The following is a 25,824-nucleotide window of genomic DNA, read 5'->3' as shown; positions in this document are numbered from 1 at the left end:
ACCTAATTGGAACTGGAATTGATTGATCTATTGCCTATTACGATTTAGAATTCAGATCACCAGGGTGCACCCAAAAGATTCAAAACTGAGAACTAGCACTTGGCCAAGTATTTGTATTATTTTTTGTATTTTATTGTGTGTAATTTTATTTTCATAATTGTGTGTCTTGTATAACTGTTTGTTAATTTCATGGTTTATGTCACTAAAGCCAGTTGTTTTTTTTAAATTCATTTAACTGCCTTTGTGTGTCATTTAAACACCCCACTATGCTCCGATAGTCGAACCTATTGGCCCATTCATCTAATATATAAAATACCCTTCTCATCTGTGTTACATACACATTTGTTATTTTAAAAAAAGCTGGTTTAGAAAGTGAACGGAAAGGGTTGGAAAATAACGACTCAAAGCAGAAATGTAGTTTATACAAAACCAGATGTGCGTAACCTTTGTTGTTCGATCTAAAGCATAAAAAGTTAAGTCAAATTTAATGACAGTTAAGATGACCAAAATTACTTCTGCTGATCAGAATAATGATTTTTCTTTTTTTGTCTTTGATTCACATGTTATCACATTTTTTAAACTGTATGAGGTGGGAGAAAACGGTTATCTTTTTATACATGGTTTAACTCTTGGGCTGCACAGTCGGTAGCACTGTTGCCTTGCAGCAAGAAGGTCCTGGGTTCGATTCCCGGCCCGGAGTCTTTCTCCATGGAGTTTGCAGGTTTTCCCTGTGAATGTGTGGGTTCTCTCCGGGTACTCCGGCACAGTCCAAAAACATGACTGTCAGGTTAATTGGTCTCTCTAAATTCTCCCTAGGTGTGAGTGTGCATGGGTGTTTGTCCTGTCTGTCTCTGTGTTGCCCTGCGACAGACTGGCGACCCGTCCAGGGTGACCCCGCCTCTCGTCCAGAACAGTAGCTGGAGATCGGCACCAGCACCTCCAGACCCCACTAGGGATGTACAGAAAATGAATGGATGGGTTTAACTCTTGTTCTATATACAGTGAATGTCAGAGAACTTATCTCCCTTCTCTCTTTACTGTCCAGTGCCGTTTTAGATGCACAAAAAGTTTGTAGTTTCTCTTCCTGCAAGAGAAAAATATCCAAATACAAATTCAGAGCAACCAACGCCGTTTACCATCTAAGAGACAAAGACAGCAGCACCAGGGGCCTTTGTAATAGGAGCACTTTATCCGTCAGCGGCGGCATCACATGCGATTACAATCCTATATTATGGTGAAGAGTCCTGACAGTAAAGCCCGGGCCTCGGGACTGGAGTCGTATTTTCAGGCCGATTACAGCAGCGATTTGGCCTTCACGCCTCATTCTCTGAACCATCCGAGGCCACGATGCCCGTCTGCCTCCTGCGGCTTTATGGATCAACAATCCACCTTTGAGGCCGTCTTTAATGCACCTGTTACTCATCCGGATCAGCTCACCAGCCGAGGTGGGCAGTGTTATGGAGCAATCCACAGAATGCGTCACATTCAGGCCCAGTGTCCTGCAGTCAGACTGACACCTTGCTGATATCTCGGTAAAGGTGTAAAACTACAAACACGACGGTTTAAAATCTGTCTGCAGATATTAATCAAACCTTTTACATTTCTATTAAACAAATAAATGTAATCAAGATAATAATAATAATCTCAAGATTCAGTCCTGAACTTCCAAATTACAGATTCAAAAAATCTGATTCCTACTCTGTGGAAAAATCACATTCAAGTCATTTCAAAAACGGATTTCAAGCACACTGGTCGACTGTTTCAGCCTGGTTGGTACAAGGCACATCTTTTGCAGCTGCATTTTCCAAAGCAAGTAGACGCACTCAGTTAAGGCTTAGTACATAACTTACTGCTTAGCTTTTGAGGCTGGTGCCTCTTCAGCGGTCTTGGCTTTGACGACACAGTCAAGTGCAACACTTCAAACCTCGCTGCCATCATGACGGCACATTATGCCAATGAAGGCTACTAATCATTTTACACATTTCCCTCTTTTGAAAGCAGCTTCTGATAAACAACTGAAGAAAATTACAAAATGAGCAAATATCTGGAACTTGTCTGACTAGATGGGTGATGTGGGGAAAATAAAACAAATTGTAATCTTTTTAAAGCCAAATCACTTTTGAATGTTATTTTCTCAACATTGTCCTTAAAGCAAAACCAAACAGAGCCTTTAGATCACAGAACATTTCTGATTAGATTTAAATCCATCCGTCCAACTTATCTACTTCTGACAAGAACTAATGACATTTAACAAATGCGTTGACATATTTAAAGTACATTCGGACTCTGCCTCAGACTATTTTACACAACTCAAGCATTCATTTTCATGGCAAAGCTAAATGTTGTCAGAAGCAATCTGTTGACAGTGATAAACTCTTGGTACATGAAAGCTCGTTTATGAAGATAAAGGAGAGGGAGGAAAATTGGATTGATGCATCTGTGCAAGAAAATAAAACAGGATGTGCCTTACAGAGCTTTCTACAATCCTCCTGCTTTGGCAGACAGTTGGCATTTTCCCTTCCAGCAGAATTTAACCCAGAACAAAGTCTTTAAGCAACCTTGAATTGTCACAACAAACTGCCTATTGTACTGTTGTCTAAGGTTGCACATGAGGAAAACATGCCAATATGACTGCTGAAAATTGCAACAACAATTTTGATTACATTTAAGGCAATTTCTATCCAAACATTTTTCTTGGATGGACATTTACAGCCCATCCAACTGACCAAATACAAAGTTCCTACACTGATTTTTGGGATAAAAACATTTGTAAAAATCAAACTTTTGCTAAAGGCAAACATTTCATTTGCCTTTAAGACAACGCGCAGCAGTAAATAAACAAAAATAATTAAAGACACTCTCTGTCAGAACCCTATAAATCCCTACAACATTAAAGACAACGGTAATGTTAATCTTTAAATAATGCAACATGTTGCAGCAGCTACTACAGTCATTTTAAATAATTTCTTAGGATGACAACCTTCTTTATCCTTGTTTTAATTGTGCACAATCTAAGCCGGCGTTAGGATGAATTCAAAACAAAATCTAAAGCATGCATGATAGATGGATGGATGAACCCCAGATTTCTGTTCAACTCTGATTCTTTTACTCATGTGTCAAAGTTTCTTCATCAGAGACGATAAAAGCCAAGGAAATTAACATTCGGAAAGAGATGCACCCTTGACAATAGGTTATTATTTGTGCCTGATTATGTATCCTGTAGTCGGCCTCTGCTACATCAAAACACACACAAACACACACACACAAACACAGGATTAGAACAAAAGGCGAGTCCCGCGGCACAGATTTGCGCAGAGAACATAATAGCTGATGACATGCGGCAGTTTGGAGGCTTTCAAAGCGACGCGGCTAATCTTCCTGCACTGGAATAACATTATTTTCTCCGCTTCCTCCTCCTCGCCGCCCGCCCACCGGGGACTCACAGGTTATTGTGTCCAAACGCACCCCAAGGTTAACCCACACAATGAATGGGCAGCGGTGAGCCATGCAGCCGGCTGATCAGGCTGCCCTGCTGATAGCTTGTGTTGAGGCAGGTGATCGTTTAGAATGGGGTTCAAACACAACAAAGAGACATTTCAGATTGTAGCACCTTCACACTGAACAATAAAGCAAAGAGGCTAGACTGCAAGGGAGATAAAAAAAAGGGGGGGGAGGGAGAAACAGAAGGGGACTGGAAAAAGTGTTTTTGGTGTCAATCCAGGTTTATATTGTGTTTAACAAAGAAACGTCTGTTCTTTGACCTCAAAGCGAGGACAGTCTAGAAAAACAAAAATGATCAAGAACAATGGAGAGAAACCCCATAGCAAAACATCTAAATCTCAAATTTTAGTAGAAAGTATTTTGTCTCTCACCACTAAATACTTCAATCTGACATTTTCCTAAAACAAAACTTCAACCAAAACTGCCTTGTTAGACTAGATATAAGGCTAAAAATAAATAAAATCCAGAAATGAACTTGCTTTTCATCTGAGCAACCAAATTCATTAAGAAGAGGAAATGAGACTCCAAAATCTATAGTCATAAATTATGGAGTGCTTCGGTTGTTTTTCATGTGTTCTGGCCATAAAAACGCTTCCCATGCTAAAACAAACGCTGGGTAAAAATAAAAAATAAAAATATTGGAACAATTAACATCCAATTTTCAACAGGTCCAAATTATTGAAGTGGTGTTTAGTCCAACATAGAAGAACTAGCTGTAGTTACTGTAATGATCTACTCTGGTTCTGATCAATAAAACATCAGAATGGTAAGAATGAGAGGCAATAAGCTAACAATAATGTAAATTAGACAACATAGTTACTAAAGATTTACTGCACACAGGCAGAAACTTAAGAATATTCCTTCAAAGTGGCTGTTTTGTTCCATTTAGCCATCTGTCTAGGCTTTAAAACTGCTGAATTTAATGGTGAGATATATTGTGATTTCCAGGCACATCAAGTGAATGTGTTACCTCCAGTTATGAAAATGTGTATACCAAAAACAACTTGAAAGAAACAACAATTTGCATTATACCCATATCTGATACCTAGATATTGGTTGTTTACAACCTTTCTAAGTTCACCAGGTGTTTGTAAATTGCTGCTGCCGCTAGTCTGGTGGGGCAGTGTGAAGGAGGCATGGGGGAGGCTCTGTGAAATGGATGCTGGGTTGGGACTGAAACTCCAATAAGGAGATTCAGAGAAATGGTATGAGCAAGCATTAACACTGTGGCACCACCGAATGGCTGCCACAGGAGATTCCAAGTTTTCTCAAACATGCATGAATAAATCAGAGAAATAATCTGGGCATGCACTTGATCAGGGAACCACATTATAAAATGATATTGAGCTCAAGATAGTCAATTTTGTATAACATCCCCCCTCTAAATCTTTTAATAGCACAGTTCCTAACAAAAAATTAAAATCAGTCAAAGCTTAACAAAAAACTGAGACTGAAGAAAACTATAATGAAATGAGGAAGGATACAAGTAACAATCCTCAACAACATTTTTGGAAGATTGCAAACATTAGTGTTTATCATCAGTAATTGGATGCACATTACTTTCTAAAAACTGAAATGCTAATGGAATCACGTTTCCTCCTCTAGAGATGTTAACATCCACGCCATGTAACACAGAGGCTTATTAGCCAACATCACAACAGATAGGCCAAAAAAACAAACATGATTAGCTTTATTGTTGCTGATCTTTAAGACGACTAGCAGCTCCAATCCCATCACTGCTGTGTGGTGAATAAGTCTGTGTTCAGAGAAAAAGAAAGAAGCCAAGTTATCTCTGAAATGAGCCCATCAGATATCGTGGTCGTGGCTGCAGGACCCGATGTAGTGCCATCCATTTGTTATCATAGCTTACAGGCTTGTCCCTGGGAGGCATTAGTGGTTATTGGCCATAAATCCAGTTTTGCTTTGGTCACAGCATTTGTCTTTCCCAAGAGAATCGCATAACAAGTGGTAAAATGTAACAATTTAATAATGTTTTAAAAGAGTCCATGTGATTAGAAACACACCACTTTGGTTTAAAAATTCACATTTGGCAGGGTAAAGAGTGAAAGGAGCTGCATCCACTTTTACTAATCATAAAAAAAGTTAAGCAAGTAACATTTGCAAAGATTACCCTTTCAAACTGCAACCCAAAATGAATCCCTGTAAAAATGACCAAGAACACAGGAGCAGATCGTTTTCTAACCATCTACTCCTGTCTCTTGTATCAACCTCGCATTATTCAGCTCACTCAGATATGATCAGCTCATAAACATTTATGTCCGGCTTTTAAATCAGATACCGCCGGCAGTCATTTTCCTTGTAAAATAGCGGTAAATGTGTATTTAACCTCCATTAGACCCCATCTCCTCCCACATATATTAACTTGTTTGCATTCACTGACAGATTACAGTCTGTGCCCGACATGCAGCGGTAACTCTGCATGCTGACGTAGTCCTCCGCAGCCCCGCTACAACTCTGATGCTAAAAGACATCAACGCTGACATTACCATTTCAATATCCCGCTCATAAGGGACGGCTAATTGGTGGAACGGTGTTCTTCCTGAAGCGACGGGTGGGCTGAAAGTTTTATTTCTGAACGAGAGTGGGAAAAAAAAAAGCATAAATGAAGAGGAGGATGACCTTCAGAGCAGCTGCTCTTTTACCAAAGGTAAAAAATGAGCTGCTAATACTCATCAATCTGCACGCAGTTTGGCTAATGAGAGGCCCAAGGATGCCAATTAAGGACAATTTAGGATGTTTATTCTGAAATTTTACCCTTAAACTGCCAAGCAGTGTCTCAGCAGTGACTCCTAGCTTATTAAGATTTTTCCAAAATAAAGTTTTGCAGATTTAGTGTGGTGGTTGTGTTGTCTCTTGTTTGTCTTTTAACTTTTACATGCATCTCTATGTCGAAATAACAATTAAAAATAAGAACAGAGACTAAGGATGTACCGTTTAAGATTAATATTACTAGTGCCTAATAACTGCATTCAGATCTTATTCCCTAAGACTCGCAGTGGTACAAGGTACTCATCACTGCCCTGCATGTTTTAGATGTGTTCCCGCTCCAGAACAACCAATTCAAATTGTTGCAGAAACCTGTTATTCACCAGTTCATATAAGCCAGGTGTGTAGCAGCAGGGAAACACCTGAACCATGCAGGACATGCAGCGGCCCCTGATGACCGGGGTCAGGGACCTCTGGCTTAGAGCGATCCTATCCAACCAATGAAAGAGCTCAGTGGGAGAAACTAAATATATCACAAAGGAAGCTGATGCATAATAAAGCATGCAGTGTGCCATATTAGAACTTAAAATCACCAAAGCTGGAAAAATGAATCTTAATTCCTCAATCTGCTACTGAAATACTGGTTAGCAGCTTCCTAAATGTCAAGATTATGTCCTATTTTTTATTGTTTTTGCCAAAATCTTTACAACTAAAGACACATATGAGAACTGAGAAAATAATATGGCAAAAATCAACCACTTATTTTGATGATATGATATTTTGTTCCTTTGTTTCACTCATGGGGAGCTCTTTAGGTCTCAATGTTCTAACAAAAACAAAACAAGCTTCCTCATGTGAGCTCCTGGGTCCTTGCTAAACAGATTCCATCTTTTTGACTGCTGAGCCAGGAGGTGCAGAAGTCATCCACCTCATTAGCAAAATGATCAAAATTCTCCACCCTCAGGCCATCAACCTGCCAACGTGTGAGAGTGAAGATAATGTGGCAACACTGGAACCCGCAGGAACATTCCCAGTAAATCAAACTGTTTAAAGATAGCAAAACAGAATTGGATGATTTACAATTGCGTCTATAAAATATGAAATAAAACAATATTAAGCGTGACACGAGGTCAGGGTTTCTATCTAAGAAAAAGCAAAGATACGCATGATAGTCCCGAAATCCTATCCGATCGAAATTGCTTGACTATATGGGCTATAAGAAATATTGATCGGCTCAGTGATTGGTCCTTTCGGGAGACTAAAATCCCCCTGTGGATGAATCATTGATGAGCATAAACGCCGCTCGCAGCTGTGCGCCGCCAGGTACCTGGAACCAGAACAAGAGGATTTCTGGACTCAAATAGCATCTCTGCTGAGCTGAGGGGACCAGGACGGAAGCAGTCCAAACCCACACACAGACAAAAACCATATCAGTGAGACCCATCACTGAGAAGTCACCTTGCGTCTTAGAGGAAGACAAAGACATCCACCCAAAACGTCCGCGCCGATCCCGCCGTCAGGGGCGTCTTAACGCACCATTTTCACGGGATTTACCTCCCAAACACACGAACCCGGACCCACCAGCCTCAGCGTGTCAACAGACGGGATGAGACCGAAGTTGAACCGTGACTGCAGGTGCGTCGCTACTGCAGATGCACGTGTGTTTCAGGTAGTTTTATCGGCGCAGCTGCGCGGACCCACGTCCAGCTGACCGGCAGCTGTCAGTCAGAGGTGTGAAACGCGCACGCGCTTCGTGAGAAAACCACGAGCCTGAACAAAGGTCACAAGAAATCAACTATTTAATCTGTTTATCGCACAGATACACACTCTATGAAACTGCACTCAGGCGTGAAAGCGCGCGCTCGCACGCACGCACACACACACAGTGGGGAAAAAGACGCTGTTCAATGTTTATAATGTAAAAGCTCCATAAAAGCAAGTAGAAACACACCTTTCTCTCTGCAAATCTCCAAAGACTCCGTTGAGGCTCAGTCCGTTCAGCCGGAACATTCACATTAATCCACAGCCGCTCCGCTTATTTCCAAAATCAAACCGGGACCGAGCCGGTAAGGGGATCCTTTCCCAGCCAGCACCGAGAGGTTCGTGCAAATAAATCCACCAAGAGAGCGAGCTCACGCGGAGACAGAGCCGGGGATGAGGTGCGCCAACTCCGGGTCAAACGACACAATGAGGCGTTCCTCGGCAGCCCGGCGTCTCCTGGCCCCCGGACCACGCCCTCCTCATTATCATAATAGATTGGCTGGAGCCAATCAGAGAGCGGGACTCGTTGTGCCTCTCCTTCAATTTAAAGTCGCTATGAATTTCTGACCGATTATCCACAATAAGAGTCGTAACTTCTTCAAATAACTGATACATTAATTAAATTGAAATAATTTTTTTCTACTGAGTTTCTAAATGTCTGAATCTAGGCTGGATGTCTTGAATGATGTGACGCCAAATAATCATAAACAAATACGATAATCAAGTAAACCAATATACTAAAGATGCATTGACTTATTCCTGCTCTGCATCCCCAGAACCAGAACCAAACATGGAGAAGCAGCATTCAGCTTCTATGCACCACAAATCTGGAACAAACTTCCGGAAAACTGCAATACAGCTGAAACACTGACTTCCTTTAAACCTGGATTAAAAACCCACCAGTTTATAGTTGCTTTTGAAACATAATCAATGAAACATTAATAGACCATCTGATTAATGTTTAATCAGATTGCCATTGATTAAATGTTAAAGTTTTGACCAACTTTAAAGCAAATGTAGAGATAGATGTCTTAAGGTAATCTAATATGGATTAATAATGAATTTCAATCTGATGTGTAACAACTGTTCAGTGTGTTTTACGACTTTGTATTTTTGTGTGTTTTTATGATGTAAAGCACTTTGAAATGCCTTGTTGCTTCAATGTGATGTACAAATAACATTTTTATTTGATTTTGATTTATATAATGCAACATTCTTCATTATTCTGTAAATTGTTTATGCAATGTGCACAAAAGGTTTATTTCAAAACTAAATTATAAATTCTGGCTTGATATCAAATTTTGAACATAAAGCTTTATTTTCAAAATAGTATCAAATCATGCAGAACAATAAATTTGACAGACTTTAAAGCAAATGCGGAGACAGATATCTTAAGGTGCTCTAATATGGATTAATAATGAATTGTGCTTTATTGCTCTACATACCACATGGGGCTTGGGGAACCCCAAGATAAGTGAATGAAGAGCGAATTTAAAAGGAGTGACGCTTGGAACGAAGAACAGTTGAGTCTAATTAACTAAGTGTTTTGATGCAGAGCATGACTGCAGGAGCAGAGAGGAAACAAGCAACTGATAAAGAATGAACACCTTGGGAATAACTTTAATAACTAACTAAACACAAGAAAACACAGCAGACACGACCAGACTCTGAGATAATCAGACAAGTATGAACAGAATAATAAAACTGAAAACCAAAATGACAAAGTCAAAGTCCGGATCATTCATAAAGATAAAACTCAATCCAGCAACCGACTGTCATTTTGAACCTATTATTTAAGCTTCTTCTTCTTTGTTTAAGTGCATCTAAAACTAATGGATTATTTCTCAATACACCTTAAAACCCAAAATTGTACAGTTTAAATGTCATTTCACTCATCATGTTTGGAGGAGAGGCAGAACTGCACATCACCTCAAATAAACCACAGCAACCATGGAGTCTGGAGTGGGAACATGGTGGTAATCTTTGAGCATAATGTCGAACTTTATGCAATTAAATAATGGCAGAATAGAGACATTTTGGTAAGAGTCTGAAGGTAACGTAATGGTGACTTTAAAACAGATGAGAGCCTAAACAGAAACTCTTAGCTTGTTTTACTTTCGTTGCACACACGTCTTTGTTGGGATTTCACGTTGAGGTAGAGATACAGTTACAAAAATAAAGGCTGAGGAACTCATTAATTATTTTCTCCGCTGTACACTTAAGGTCTGACTAGTGTAAACGTGAGACATCTGACTTCTACAGCGCTTGCTGGAAATGTAACTACTGAAACTGGTATCAGTAAAAGGAAGAGGCTTGTCTACTCCAGAGTGCGCCCCACTGTTGTAAAATGATTTCCTGGAGGAAACTTCAATTAAATTTCCGGCTCACAAACTGAATTTATTTCTCAGCAGGATAATTAGAGTCAAGTAAAAAAAAGAAAACTGAAGGAGGTAGTGCAAATGCAGCACCTAGATTAGAAAGCAAATCCCCTCTGCTGCATCTCTGTCCATTTATCTGTCTGTCCTTCGTCAGATCCTCCTCTTCCTCCCTCCCAACTCTCTGTTTATGAAAAACAACAAATCAAAGGATATGAGAGCTGCCAATATCTGGGGAAATAAGCTTCCAGTTGTGCTTTGTGTTAATGTTCCTGTGTGCCTGATTAAACTGCAATCTCTGCATGTTTACTCCGTCCTCCCTCCCAAACACAACACTCACCCACATTTCCACTGACACGCAGGGAAGCAGGAAGCAGCAGGAGGTCCAGGTAATTCAGAAGCTCTCTTCAGTCGCAGCAGAGGAAGATTTGAGGTCATCCATCTCCAAACCGTATTACAGATGCAAACAACAACCATCAGTCTTCTGGTGGGTTCAGAACATCTCTGGGTTGTGTTTCAAATCTAATTGTGTGGCTTTTGTTTATGATTCCTCAGGAAATGTTTTGCAACAAGGTGCAAAATCAAAAAAAAAGAAAAACTTAATGGGAAAACTGAGAATATCAGTCAAATGAATTATTGTTTTGTTTATACACTGAAAACATCCCACATTGTACATCAGATACACACATTTAATGTCCCCTTGGGATCAAAAAAGTATTTTTGAATTTGAACATCACAGAAATCCATGACTTTAAACCACATTTGGTTTTATTTTTCTATGTACTTTAAACAAATTTCAGTCAACACTCCTCTTGGATCTAGTAGATGTTGTAATTTGTAAAGTTATATGTTGCTTTTCAGGGAAAGAGCCACAGTATCGCCTGATCAGAACAGTAGATTGGCACACCTATATACAGTCCAAATATTAAACACCAGCTGGAGGAGGGATTTCTCACCACGACCCAAAAGAATGAAATGCATGACATAAATAAATGCATGAGCGTTTCCATTTCTCCCTGCCACTTCGGCAGCTTTTAGTCGTCGCTCTCGTCGGAATAGAATCAATAAATCAGACACGTTCAACCCCTCTGGGCTCAAACACAGACACTAAATCACATCAGCAAATGTCATAAAACACACACTCTGAATGAGTTTCATAAAGGGGAGCCTTCATCGGATCGTGGGAGCGTTCCCGCCGGAGCCACACTGAGTTAAAGATGGAAGAGATGCATCAACCTCTGAGCCGAAACAGCGTTTCTGTTTATTCGTCGTGTTTCTTGTGTTGCATGGAAAGAGAGATCAGAACAACCTGGGTATGGCTAAGAGGCAAAAACCTAGCAAGTTCTGAAAAGGAGCAGGAGATGTGGCTCATATGGCACTCTATCAATATTAATGTGGACATATAAACCACACACTGATCCACAGGGCGAGGGAACAGCTGCTGAGCGTATAGCTTGATGGTTGGTAGACCTCATAAAACGCAACATCTGGGAAACTTTGCTGGAAAAAAATAAAATTTTAAAGTTTTGTGTGTCTATGATGTTTCTATTTTTTGTAAAAACGTAATAATTTTAACGGAAGCAAGATAAAAGCTGAGTTATAAGTTTGTGTCATCAAATATTTGCTGTGATGTTTGAAATATGTAGAAATGCCATTAAATCTTACTGCAGACAAGCAATTTGAAAGGCACTGCTAATAGAATAGAATAGAATAGAATAGAATAGAATAGAATAGAATAGAATAGAATAGAATAATGGTGGACAAACAGCTTAAAAAGCAAACAAAGGTAGAAGAGGAAACCAAGTATCAAAAGCAATGAAGGATTAAAATAGGTCACTTTGTGAATAAACAACTTCTATAGAAAGACTTGATAAGTACTAGATGCTAAACAGAAACATTTCTTCAGACTATTATTATCAAACATCTAATCTGCAGATTTGGTGAACTACTTTATGTTGAATGTTTATCAGACAGGTAAAAGCTCATTAAACAAATTAACAATTAACAAAACAATTCAAATTGCATTTGTTATTTTCTTGTACTTATGTTTTGTGTGATTTTCTCATCTCCAATTTGTTTTAGTTGTAAAATCTATTTATTGTGGCTCTTGTTCATGTTTGGGTCAGTTCACTCTTACAAACCTTGATAGATTTTGACCTTTGATGAAACCAAAGTAGCGCTAAGAAACATCCTGCTGGAACATATTTATTTGATTCGCACAACGACATTGACTGTGAGTAGAATATAGAAGTTTACATTAAATCATCTGTTGTCAAAGTGGGTAGAAAACGTCCCCCTCACAGGCATTAATTAATGCATATTCAGAGAGAAATGTCATATTGGACAGCTTCGCTTCACACTAGAAAAAGTTACAGAACGATAAAAAACTACAGGTAGGAAATGATGCAAGGTTGAAATGACCAGCACCGTGTCCAGCGGGGTGAGAACAGTTGTTACCTGCTGCTGTTGAGCTGCTCTGGGCGTCTGATAGGGAAGCCTCCCAGGTGCCTCCCTCTGGAGCTTTTCCTGGTATGACCCAATTGGAAGTGGGCCCAGGGCAGACTCTGGGTTTCCCTACTGTACCTGTTCTGCCCAGAACCTGATAATACACACACTCAAATTACTAGATATAACCTTCATTCCTTAAGTCTAGATATTAAAAATCTCACCTTCTTTGCCAACGGCCAAAGCTGGAGATCACTCTAACATAGTCTGGTTCCTGTGGGCTCTCCATTATGGCACACAGGAAGTTTGGTCATGAGAAATGAGAACATAGCTAGACTTTATTTCCTAGTTAGCAGTAATGACTGGATTAATGTCTTTTTCTAGTCCCTCCACCCCCTCAAGTGTTCAAGGTTATTCTAGGTTTTTATTGGCTTCTGTTTAAACTTTGGTTTCTTAAAGCTCTTCCTTTATATTGATTAATGATTGTTTTTTGTTTTATTTTTCATTTTGTTTTACTGATTTCTCATATTTATTTATATATTTGTATATACATCATTCATAGATTCACAAATAAATCTATAAAGTTAAATCAAATTAGTTGCTGCTGGCCATTCCTCCCTAACTCAATGTTTACACTCGCACATGAAAATGGCTGCAAACAGATGGACAATTATACAACTGTACGTCTTTGAAAAACAGAAATGGAGCCTGCAGCACAATCAACAACAATGCAACAAGTGGTTTCTGAATGGTAAGTCAACAACAAAACACGTGTCTTTTCCAGCAGCCATTGAATATTCAGGAACCAGTAAAACCACCAAGACGGGCGGGTCTTCTGCATGGTTGCTAGGTAGCAGGTTGGGCTTTCACTGGGGTTACTTGGCAGTTTTTATGAACACTTGGGCTGCTTTTAGAAGCAGTAAAGACACCTCCCCCCCAAAAGTACAAAAATTTGCAAAATGTGAAAGTCTTGCAGATGTAAGTTGGTCAGCAAAGTTATACAAAGTTAATTTGTTTTTATGTCATTTTAAACCATTCTTCATAAATATTTCTTGCAACATTATGAAAAGTTAACAGAAGACCTAAAGCATGCAAAAGTACCCAGGCGCAATAATTAAAAATGGCCCCTTGGGTTTATGTAAAACGCTGATTATATAGTAGGAAATACATTGTGTTAAAGATAATCGCGTAAGTTAGTCAATGCCTTTTCTAATTGCAGTAGCAGCAAAAAAGGCTTGAAACAATATACAGAAAAAGCCAATAATAATTTAGTTGATCAATAAAACAGTTTCTGCCTACAGCCTGACAGATAATCCCACACTTCCACATCGAGGCTCTGATGGATTACAGTCAGACAGGAAGTGATCCACCTGCTCAGGAAATTATGCACATGTTGCTGTTTGAATAAACATCATGTACCTGATTTCTGCAGCAGCTGCACAATGTTCAACAACTCTGCAAGCATGACATTTAACACTGCGATATATCACCTGAATCGTACGTGCTTCGACTTCGTATAGAAAACACAAACACATCCAAAGCTTCCAAAACTCGTAGACAAGCTTGTAGCCGTTTCCCAGATTGAGAAGCACAACTGTGTTTGGGAACATGTGAAGGTTTATTCACTCACACTTAAATTACGTTAATTTGGCAGGTTTTTGTCATCTTTAGGCGTGATTTCTGGATAAAGGGTCACACTTTTGAAATATTTTTATTTCTGTTTAATAAATTAGACCTTGTGTATTCAACTCTGACCCACTTTCAGCTTATAAGGTGGATAAACTCATACAGAGAAGGATTTTGTGTTTTAGATCTTTTTAGCTTGGATAATTCAAAGCACTCCAAAAATTAAATGTATGAATACTAATTAACAGTTGTGCAATAAAAAGGAAAGTATTTTTCCTTTACAATAACAATAACCAATTTTGAAACTGCAGCAAGTCTTTTCAGTCATTAAATAATGCTACCTGGAGGTGCTATAACTTATTTTTTTGGCTCTTGGATAGAAAACATATCAGAGAAAACATTTTGGAACGTTAAAGGAAAGACTGACGACTACAAGCAGTTCCATTTAAATAGTTTCTTTTGATTAACATGCAGAAGTGCTGAATCCAGCTGCATAATAAGGCTCAAGGTTAGTTTTTCAAAATTAGAACTGTCTTTAATGCTCAGAGTGGGTGGGTAAATTGTAACTGATTGCTTACAGAAGCAAGGAGGCGAGTGTTGGAGGAGTATTGTGGAACCCAGGGCGAGGCGAGGTGGAACACGAGGAGAATTCAGGATGAGTAATGGGCTAATTACAGCCAGGCACATATGTGAAGGTGGAGGCTGATGGAGAAGAGTGGTCGAAGGAGGGCAGATGGGCAGGTGAATACGGAGGATCGTGACTGTCTGACCAGAGGAGGACGTCGGATGCAGTTCCAGAGACGGCTGTCATGCAAAGAGGACCAGCAGAAACGACCTGCAGACGATGGCAGGTTTCCCAGACAGTATCTGGCGAAAGGTGGAATGGGAATCAGCATTATCCGAACGTATTGTTACCCTTTCAACTTTCACACATTTTGTCACAATCATAAACCTCAATACATTTTATGGAAGTTTATGTGTTAGGCCAATAAAAAAGTAATGCATGCTTGCAAGATTTTTAAAAATAAAATCTTAGTATGGGTGCATTCAAGCCCCCTTACTAAGAAATCCTTCAGTAAAATGCAGTACATCCTGTTGCCTTCAAAAATCCCAAATTAAGTCAATCGAATCCAGCTTGGTCTGATTGAATATCAGGAGAAATTCAGCTGTTCTGTAAAGGCATCAGAGGTTCACATGACCACAGAAGATGGATCAGTTGTCATGATAATTTCAAGCAGGGTTTATTTTTAAAGCTCTGAGGAAAGGGAAAGAGTTTGGTATCAATGTAAGCTTACCAAATTAAGCCATACAAAACATTAAAAGAGCCTGGTTACTCTTGGGGACCTGCAGAGATCTGCAGCTCTGGTGAGAGGAAATGATGAAAATCTGGCTTTAAATACCAACTGCTGAAACAAAAGCCAGAAGGAAAGATGGGGAGATAGATGGAGGTAAATGCAGAGCAAACCTGGAAGAAAATCTATTAGAGGCTCCAAGATACTAGAAACTGGGATGGAGGTTCATGTTTCAGCATTACAAAGTCCATAAATTCATAGATTAGCATGAAGATGAGTCAAAATCCAGATCAGACAGAAAACCGATCTATTTTTTCTGACATGAATTTAATTCTTTACATCTGTGAAAATATTAGAAGCATACCACGAAAATACTACAGAACATGGTTTTACAAATCATTGACCAAGAGAAGCACAAAACATTTTATCCCTCTATCCATTATCGTTACAATACCGGTCAGTATCATCTCTTCTAACATGTCAGAGAAATAAACTAAGACATTCCTCCACCCAGAAAACCTCATTCTGAAGGGAAATATTAAGAATAATGAGAAATTTACAGAGTAGAGCAACAGCAGGCCAGTCTGTCCATCCATCTCCTGCTCCATCCTATCATCACTCTTGAACAAAATACATGAACTACTCCACTTGAGACAAAGATTGACTTCCAACCTTGAGGAAACAATTTAAGTGTCCTGTATCATGAAGTGGAAACTTCACAATTACGCACCTGGTGTTGGTTTATCACATAAAATACCAATAGAATACGTGACGTTGACAGCACAGCGGGTGATGGGTAACTGTAGATCCGATGTGCGAGTTGATTGAAGACTCTGCCCTTGAGATTTTCCAAAATAGTAGAAGGAGATATGGAAGAGGAGAGGAGGAACAAGAGGGAGAGAAAACAGGAGACAACTCAAACATCCCAGGAATACATACACCTGTACGCTCATTAAACATCATCTACAAAGACACACTGAATTATAGAATAGTTTGTGTTTTAAGGCTTTAATTAATCAGTCAAGTTTATTTCTATTTCAGCAACAAGGCACTTCAAAGAGGTTTGCATCACAAAACACAAAAAAGTCAATAACTGAAGCATTTGGTGAAGTGCCATCTTTACATTTTAGATTGTTGATTAATATTTCATCTATAATGTCTCAAAAGCAACTATAAACAGATAAAATCTTTTTATTCTAGATTTAAAGACACTCAATGTTTCAGCTGCTTTGCAGAAACTCATTCATGTGTTTATCTTTAGTTTAGTTTGGTCTGGCTAAAATCAATCCTCCAGCTGCAACCGAGACAGAACGCTGCTGCTGAGGTTCTGACTAAAACCAGGAAGTTAGAGCACATCCACCAGTTCTAAAGTCCTTCCACTGAGAGAATAAGCTTTAAAATACTGGTGTTGGTTTATAAATCACTGACCGGCTCAGCACCACAATACATTAAAGATCTGCTGTTGTTGTATCAACCTTCCAGACCTCTCAGGTGGAAAAGCAGCATTCAGCTTCTATGCACCACAAATCTGGAACAAACAACTGCAACTGCAAAGCTTGCTGAGACATTAGTCCTCTAATCCTGGAAATGTTCTTCAGGTGATAGAAGGCCAACTTGATAACTGTCTTTATGTGACTCTGAACATCCAAAGACAATAACTTCAGTTTTGTTTCTGTTCAGCTGGAGAAAGTTATGGCACATCCAGACATTTTTCTGCCCTAAGCAGAACAATAAATTAGAATAATCTGTTATTCTAATAGAATAATCTGTTATTCTAATTTTAAGAACAATAAATCATAGATACATGAACATGCTTTACTTGTCTGTAATGACCTATCCTGGGAGTCCCTGTCCTGTTTGCTGCCTGACAGAAGCTGTAAGGTTCAACATGGTGAGTTTATGATCAGAAAGTTTAAAAATTGTTTATTTTATAAACTGTAATTTCCTGTAACCAATATATTCTTTCACTGTAACCGTCTAAAAGCAGGATAACTTTAATAAAAACCTGACTTCTGTGATTCTGATTGATACTGGAAACATAATTAATAGCTTGAGATTTCCTAACCTTGCTCACCATATGAACTGCAATAATCCCCAGAATTTACTAAATTCACATTATTCACTACGACTTGTTCGGGTCAAAAATGAGTTAAAGCGTTGCTCTGTGGACACCTCAAACACCTGCAAGGAAACACAATAACATCTGAATAATGAGCTGGACAAAGTTTTACATTTCAGCTACAGTAATCACATTTATCATTTAGATTGTCTTTGTTCATCGCTGCTAACAGAGCGTTGATTACAGCACATCTTCCTCGAAGGCTGCCGTTTCGCTCATTGAATATTCAAGAAACGGATCTCATCAGACCTCCCGTCGCTGCACCTTCATTCCCCTAATCCTCCTCCTTTCCATCTTTGTCCTTCCCTCCTTTATTCTTTCATCATATCCATATCTATTCTTTCTTTCCGTTTTTACTACCTTTGGCTTCTTTGCATGTGGCATTTTAATATTGCGAAAACTGAAGCTAACATAACATAATGTAATATGAAACAACATGAAGTGTTATTCTATGATCATTCCACACATAATTTAATCTTTATGTCAGAATACAATCTATTCTTTATCTTAATTCCTATCTATTGTTTGTGTGTGTGTTACTTTCCTAATGCAAATAAATTCTAAGCTGCTGTGAACAGGAGAAGAGAGACGAGACCTTATTATTCAAATCATATTTTAGATTCAAATCTGCGTGTGTGTGCTCTAGTGTTTGTATTTGTGCTTGAGCGTAAAGTTGTGTGTGTCGTTATCTTAATTCTCATCAGATTGCAAGCCATTGTGCTGGCAGGGTTTGGCATTTGTGTCGGGGTGTGTGTGTGTGTGTGTGTGTGTATTCAGCAGCAGCTTTTGTTGTGGAGTCACCTTGAGCTGAGGATGCAGACAGCTGAAACGACCAGCGTCTGAGGCAAAAAAAAAAACATGCAGAAAATTCAAGAGAAATGTATAATTTCACCTTTTCAGTATCTAATGTTGGGGAAATTAATTTATCTTTTATATTTATTCATGTATTTAAATACTGACTCACAAATTCAGGATAAATGTTTTAAAAAATTTACCAGCTCAGCCATGTCTTTTCCTAATTCCTCCAAAATTGTTTCTACTTCTACAGTATTTTTTGCTTTTGTAGATATTTAATTCAGAGCTGAAAGCATGTCGTCTTCAGAGAACATTTCTGCTTAAAGAGGGTTTTCCAGATTTCACTGTAGTTTTCTGGTCATTTTCTTTACCACAGGAAAATATCCTGGAATGGAGGACGGAGTTTCAGTTTTACTCTGAGCCTTTGGGGGGAAAGTTAAACATTTGCAGTGTTACATTTCCCTCATCAGTGTTTGAACAAATCAATAGTTAATATATTTCCATTACTTTAACTCAATTTTGATAGATTTTGAAATCTTTTGTTGCCAGCCATCTGTGGAGATTAATTATGTAAGAAAGAGAGAAAATGAGAGAGAGGAAGAAAGTTGTTATTTAACACGAGGAAACGAGCACAATGTGGTGGGAAGCATATTCTGACTGTTGGTCCAGTTGTGAGGTGAAATGTATGTTTTAGTTTTTTAAAGTCTTTTAGGCTCGAATAAAGTTTTTTAGGCCGTAATTTAACAGGTTGAACAGGAAATTAGGAGGAGAGAGAAGGGAAAGACATGCAGCAGATTCCCCAGGACTGGGAATTGAACCCAGGTTGACAAACCAAACCTGGAAGTAACATCAGAAATAAAACACTTTTTCTTTTAACCAGCTATAAAGCTGGTTAAAAAAATAACTGGATTAGGCATTTCCTGCCCCTTTTTCTTCTCTTTTATACAAGCAGACAGAACATAAGCTCAACAACACAAAAGCTTTATATTTATTACAAAATGTTCATCTAAGAATTGATTTCTTCCTGTGATGGAAATAATTTCTGATTAAGTTCTCTGTTTGCATACTTTCATGGATTGTTCTTCTTTTTACCTTTTCTACAGTTTTTCATGTTAAATTGCACTTTTTTGTTAAGTTTGTTAAACTATCTTGAATCTGTATTTCTAAATAAAGACTAACAGAAAGATCACAGTAACTTTTATTTCTGATAAAACCTGTTTTTCCTTATAACAAACAAACCAGATATAACAAGTTTGGGCTTCTTCAGGGTCCGGAGTATTAAATTATGATAACAATTATCATCTAATATTATGTACAGATTAACTCTAATCTTAATTTAACATCCTGGAACCTGAATAAATCCAAACCTGTTAAATCAGCTTTTTAATGTTTGGTATAAAAAGAAAAACAGGATTTATCAAAGAAAAAAGGTGAATGGACTGAACTTGTGTTGTGCCTTGCTAGTCATGTTGACCACTCAAAGCGCTTCACACTACAGTCACATTCACACACACACACATTTACACCCACATGCAGGTCGGGGGGCAACTTGCCGCTAAGTGCCCCGCCCCGGGGCAGCTCAACATGTGGCTCAGGAAGCTGAAATCGAACTTACAACCTTCTGGTCACAAGACGACCACTCTACCACCGAGCCACTGCATGATCCTTTTGCTAATCTTCTTTAAAATACAGATTTAAACAGAATAACGAGCTACAAATCACTGCAATTTAATATAAAAAGTGAGTAGAAAAGGTAAACTAAAGGACAAACCATAAAAGCACAAGTACAGTGAAAATAAACAGAAATCATTACTATTAAAAGAAGAAATTTTAATTCTTAAATCAATACGTTGCTATAAATATTGAGCCTAGTTGCGGCGCTGAGCCGCCTGCCACTAAACCAGCGAAGGGAAAAGGGCTAACGTTCGGCTAATTCAATTCATTTTACAAGTTTAACAATAATACTGGACATGGTTGGAGTTTCTTAAAGTGTTTTGGGGGCAATTTACAGTGACCAACTGACCTGACCTACATGTTTTAGGAGATGTGGGGGGAAACCGGAGCACCCGGAGAAAACCCACGCAAACACGGGGAGACCATGCAAACTCCACACAGATGGTCTCTGTGAAGACGCAGCGCTAACCGCTGCACCACCGTCCTGCCCACGTTTTTTCCAATCGGGTCGGGAAGGGATTGATTTTCTAGTTAGTCGATGGGGAAAAACTTCATGGTTTTTAAATTTCCTCTTGACGGAGGGTGGCATGGTGCCCCGTTCACAGACCTCTCACGTCTTTCTCCTCTAAATATCAAAATCAAGAACATTAAACATGTTCTTGATCGTCTTCAATCTTTTGGGGTTTTTTTGGCTTCTTCAATCGCAGAATGTTTCGGACGTTTTTCCAAATTGAAAATTTTGATTTTTTCTTTTTACCATCCTGCAGGGTTTTAGTATCTGGATTGTTTAAATCCTCCAGGATGGTCTCTCCAGCGATCTCAGTCTCTCCTGTGGATTCTGGATCCGTGGAACAACCGAATAAGGTTTTTCCTGAGAGTTCCTCCTCCGAAGAAACCTCTGGACTGAAGACTTTGACCGGGTCGACTTGGTTCTGTGAGTCTTTCTCCTCTTGGAAAACTGGGATGTGTTTTTGATGGAAATCGTCTTCCTCAGCTGTCAGAGTGTCGGGCAGCAGTACATCCTCTCTTTCTCTGTCCAAATCATTTATCACACAACTCATTCGTTTCAATGCGGTGACATCAGTTTCATACAGACGGTTTAACTCCAGGTACAAACTGTTAACCTTCTCCAACTCAGCCTGGACACTCCTTTCCTTGTCTTGAAGGAATTGAATCTCAGTTGTTGTTTTATCTTGGAGGACGGCAAACTCAGCTCTCATATTGTCTAGAAGCGCCATGTCCTCCTCCGATTTCTCCAGCTGAGCTTTTCTCTCCTGCTGGTATGTTTCAACCTGCTGCTGGATATCCATAATGTCTCTTTCATATTTACATTTTAGCTCCTCGTAGAAGAAGTTAACCTGATCCAGTTCATTTATCAGCTGCTTCTCTCTCTTTTGCAGAACTGTGATTTCTCTGGACATGTTTTGATAGAGCTCCTCCTTCTCAGCTCTCAGGTTGTCTAGACACGCCTTGTCCTCCTCTGATTTCTCCAGATGATCTTTTCGCTGCTGATTTATCTGCAGCTGAAGGTTTTTGACTTGTTGTTGCAGCTCAGAATGGTTTCTTTCATGCATAACCTTCTCTTTCTTTTCTCTGTTTGAAAGAGCAGTTTCCTCCTGGTTTATCTTCTTCTGGTACGTTTCAGTCTGCTGCTGTATATCCATAATGCCTCTTTCATATTTACATTTTAGCTCCTCGTAGAAGAAGTTAAACTGGTCCAGTTTTATCATCTGCTTCTCTCTCTTTTGCAGAACTGTGATTTCTCTGGACATTTTATGGAAGAGCTCCACCTTCTCAGCTCTCAGATTGTTGATAAGCTGCAGATTTTCCTTCGTTCTTTCCATGTTGGCGTCTTTCTCATGTGTCGCCTCCTGCCGACATCTTTCCATGTCTTGCTTTAGTAAAGAAACTTCGCTTTCATATTTGCAGGTCAGTTCATTATATGAACGTTTGATCAGATTTAATTCTTCCTGCAAAAGTTTCTCGCCGTCTTGCAGGAATGAAATCTTTTGGGACATTTCTTTAAACATGTCGTCCTTCTCAGCTCTCAAGTTCTCCAGCAGTCGTTGTTCCTCACTCAGCCTCGCTTCATAAAGCTTCTGTGTCTCGGCCTCCTGCCTCAGCAGAGCATTGGCTGCTTCATACTCAGAGCACAGTTCCTCGTAGGAAGTCTGGAGTTGGTCCAGTTCTTCTTGGAGTCCCTGACTTTTCTTCCTCTCAGCCTGTATTTCAGCCACAAATGCTTCCTGGCTGAGGAGGTGGGCCACCTTTAACTCCTCCAAGTCTTGTTGCAAGTTCTTCTTCTTCATGTACTTCACGTTGTTGTGAACCTTGGAAGCAATGACCGCAGCGTTACGGACTTCTGGATCACTGAACTTTTCTACTCTCTCAAGTTCCCTCTTTGCGTCTTTGGCCTGGTTGATAAACGTTTCTTTGAGAGCTTTTTGCTTTTTTAACTGGAGTTTGGTCTCTTCCAGCTCGGCCTCCAGGTGGGACAGTTTCTGGTTGTCTTCAAACCTCCCGGCTCTCTCCATTTCCAGAAGGTAACTCAGCCTGTGGATTTCCCCGTGTAAGGCATTCGGGTGTGCAGGAGGGAACCTGCCTTGGGGGTTTTGCTGGCCTCCCCTTCTCGCGTGGGGTCCCATCATCCCACTGTGGTATCTCGGCGTATAATGAGACATTTTCTCCTAAATACAATCACTAAAATCCTCGATTGGTAAACTACCTGAAAGAGCTTTGCGTCTGAACTGGTCAGTGATATTGCAAGCAATGAAAAATATGCAGAATTGTGTTACATACAATCCTACAGTTGATGACATCACAGACTGAATCGCCAGTGACATCACAGAATCTTCCTTTGCTGGTGGAGTGGCATCATTCCACCACCAAATATCTTCCTCTTTATTCTTGTTTACATTCAAAATAGTCCATGATTCAGTCGTTTTAAATCAAATATCAGGGCATCAAACTCATTTCTATTTTGGGCCAAAATCTGAATGTTCATAAAGTTCCTGTTGCGCCGGATCGTATTGATAAAAACCAATTCAATTGTTAAAAGTGTTTCTTAAAATAACATAATATTGAACATCTTTTCACACTAATCAGTCCATCCAGGATTGTTTTTGTGGTTTTCTGCCATCAACATCACAGATTTCGTGGCGCTAAGGAAGGAATCTTTACGATATTTGCGCTAATAAATTATGTTAAATGTGACCTTTTATTAATCGCTCTATCGGTCATGGACTATAACTTGACATCAGGTCAGGCTGAGACAGCGGTCACTTGAACCAAAATGTTTTTGGTCAATTTTGAGAAAAAATGTTGATAAACTCAGAAAAATGTGGGGATCTGTTGATTTCTGTGTGAATTTTGTGGTTATTTGTGAAAACCTGGAGGGGCCTATTGCTGTAATTTGGAGTCTCGAGGGCCACATAGAAAGCTATGGCGGGCCAGATTTGGCCCTCGGGCCTTGAGTTTGACACACTTGTCATATATGATAATCTGGAGAACTTTTTTCAATATCTATACTTTGGAAAGTTAATTTTGCTTGTTTAGTCAAACATTTATTTTCTTCCGTACAGAGAAAAAAGAGAGTGGGAAAGAAAATGTATAATAAATAGATGTAAACAACATGACAAAGTAAAAGATAAAAACTATAACTATTGATTTCTAAATCTTGTTGAAAGTTGGGTCGGATTGATTAAACCTCGTTTTTAATACCAGGCTTAAGACTCAAAAATTGTAAATGACTAATAATTGTAATGTACTAGTATTGTTGTGGCTTGTTTATTGTTGCCATAGCAACTGCCTACCAAGATGGCTGTCAGTTAAAACAAAGAAAGTTGTAATCTATATTTTCAGTTTGTTTTTGTTAGCTTTTAAAAGGCACCATGTAGTTCTTATTATAAATAGTTTTTCTCCATTAATCCCCTTTTTTACTTTTATCAGCAGAAATGTTTCAGTATTATTTGTTACCTGTGTTACCTCCTGAAAATGGCGTTAGCTACAGTTTATTAGCTCTAGCTAGCTTAGTGAACAAGCAGATCACCAGCTAATCACGTTAGCATGTTTCAGTAGATATCTTGTGTCTAACGGTTCATGGAAAGTTTGAGGAGTTTAGCTGAAACCAAACGTTTTGTGTTTTGAGAAACTCCTGCAACATTAGCCATGACTTATTATGTTTTGTTTATAGATTATAATCCACTATAATCTACCTGCTTCATCGGGCCAGCTAGGTGAAAAATATAACAAAGATATACAATTTCTGAGGTAAATATTAGTTTGTTCATGTCACAGAACAAAACTTAGTAATTACAGCATTTAAACCTGATTGAAGTCATTGGGTTTGTCTTTTTCTTCCAGGGTATGTAAACTTCTGAACTTCACACTTCGCTGGTAAAGAAGAAGCTTGTTCAGGTCGGAGGACCCAGGAAGCAATCGTCTTTCGAAAGGTGAGCTGCAGGAAAACTGAGGAGGTTTTGGTACCTGAATAGGACGCCCCGCCCCCCGTCACGGTTGCTTAGAGACGGTTGCTATGCAGCCACGGTGAGCTGCTATCAACCCGCCTCTTTTAAATTGTCCATCCGATAAAACATCGTCCTTAAAGTAAAACCTCTAGCAGAAATACACGTTAGTGGGAAGAAACAGGCTAAACAACCACAGTGACGTTTAACAGGAGCATTTTAAAAATATGTGTATCAATATTCAGTGGGTTGTTTGATATCAGACAGAATGGATCAGGAGAGGAACTGCAGAACCTAAAGAACCTAAGGAACCAGACATCAGCCTCTTCATCCCTCAGTCATTTCCTGAAACCGAAAAATAATATAAATGGCCATTTAAGCGATTGAGTCCTGAAGTAAAACTAATATTTTATAGCTTCAAGCCATTTGTCTTTAAATATTTTGTGGAGTTTAAATTCAGAGACTCAAACAAAATGAATAAGCACACCAGGCATCTGAAACTCCTTTTTTGGGGGTCAAATCCAGGTCATCGGCTCTTAAAGGGCCGGTTGTGCCAGAATGTATTGATAAAACCTGCTAAAGTATCAATGAAATATTAAATTAAATAATATTATTGAACATCTTTTCAGTCCCTCCAGGACTTCTTGATACGTTTTGTGATTTAAAAAAATATATAACTCAAAGTGTTTGTGGTACTAATTTTGAAATATTTGCAATATTTGCACTTATGGCAGTAAATGCAACTTTTTATTACTTGCTGTATAGATTATGGACTATAATCTGACAGCAATTAAGGCTGAGGAAGATGTTTAGGACAAGTAAGAAGGTTTTTGACAATTTATGAGAAAAATCTGCAATAAACTCCCAGATATGTATTAGCTCAAAATAGTTTTGGGGATTTGTTGATTTCGGGTGAATTTCCATGATAATCCTGAAGAAACTGGAGGGACTGATTGATATAATTTGGCAGTAAACAGATAAAAACTGCATTGACTTGATTGTTAACATAATCTTTAAGCACACATAGTGTTTAGTCTAGAATGTAG

General features: G+C 39.0%; 1 protein-coding gene across 2 annotated transcripts in view; it reads right to left on the bottom strand.

Annotated features, from left to right (window-relative positions):
- Positions 1-8,468, bottom strand: part of LOC102234533 (semaphorin-6D-like) — a 171,661-nt gene extending 163,193 nt beyond the window's left edge. For both annotated transcript variants that reach the window (XM_023345086.1, XM_023345087.1), the window contains exon 1: positions 8,180-8,468. The gene's annotated coding sequence lies outside the window, so the exon portion shown is untranslated. The remainder of the gene's footprint in view (positions 1-8,179) is intronic.
- Positions 8,469-25,824: the final 17,356 nt, after the last annotated feature.

This window comes from Xiphophorus maculatus, chromosome 13, assembly GCF_002775205.1.
Source record: "Xiphophorus maculatus strain JP 163 A chromosome 13, X_maculatus-5.0-male, whole genome shotgun sequence".
Classification (NCBI taxonomy): Eukaryota; Metazoa; Chordata; class Actinopteri; order Cyprinodontiformes; family Poeciliidae; genus Xiphophorus; species Xiphophorus maculatus.
Note: the sequence above shows the minus strand (reverse complement) of the source record. Positions and strands in the feature narration are given on the sequence as shown.